The sequence below is a fragment of the Eurypyga helias genome, unplaced genomic scaffold, assembly GCF_000690775.1.
Source record: "Eurypyga helias isolate BGI_N326 unplaced genomic scaffold, ASM69077v1 scaffold31807, whole genome shotgun sequence".
In the NCBI taxonomy this organism is placed as follows: domain Eukaryota; kingdom Metazoa; phylum Chordata; class Aves; order Eurypygiformes; family Eurypygidae; genus Eurypyga; species Eurypyga helias.
The window spans coordinates 1-252 of record NW_010260297.1 but is presented as its reverse complement, the minus strand read 5'-3'; positions in this window follow the sequence as shown (position 1 = coordinate 252).

The following is a 252-nucleotide window of genomic DNA, read 5'->3' as shown; positions in this document are numbered from 1 at the left end:
CCGACACAGCCGTGGGAGCCACGGACACGGCTTCAAACACTTCCCATCGTGGCCTTTCCTCTAACACTTGTAAGATCAAAGCCAAACATTCTGGAGAATTCCTGAAAAGCAGACGATGCCTGGAACGTGCTTCCACACCGCAAAAGGGGGTTTTTCACGTCAAATACAGACCCTTGGTGCACAGCCATTCAGCGCCTAACGAAGATACCCCACCCAGCCCCCTTTCGCTGGCTGCGGGGGCCACGGTTTGGA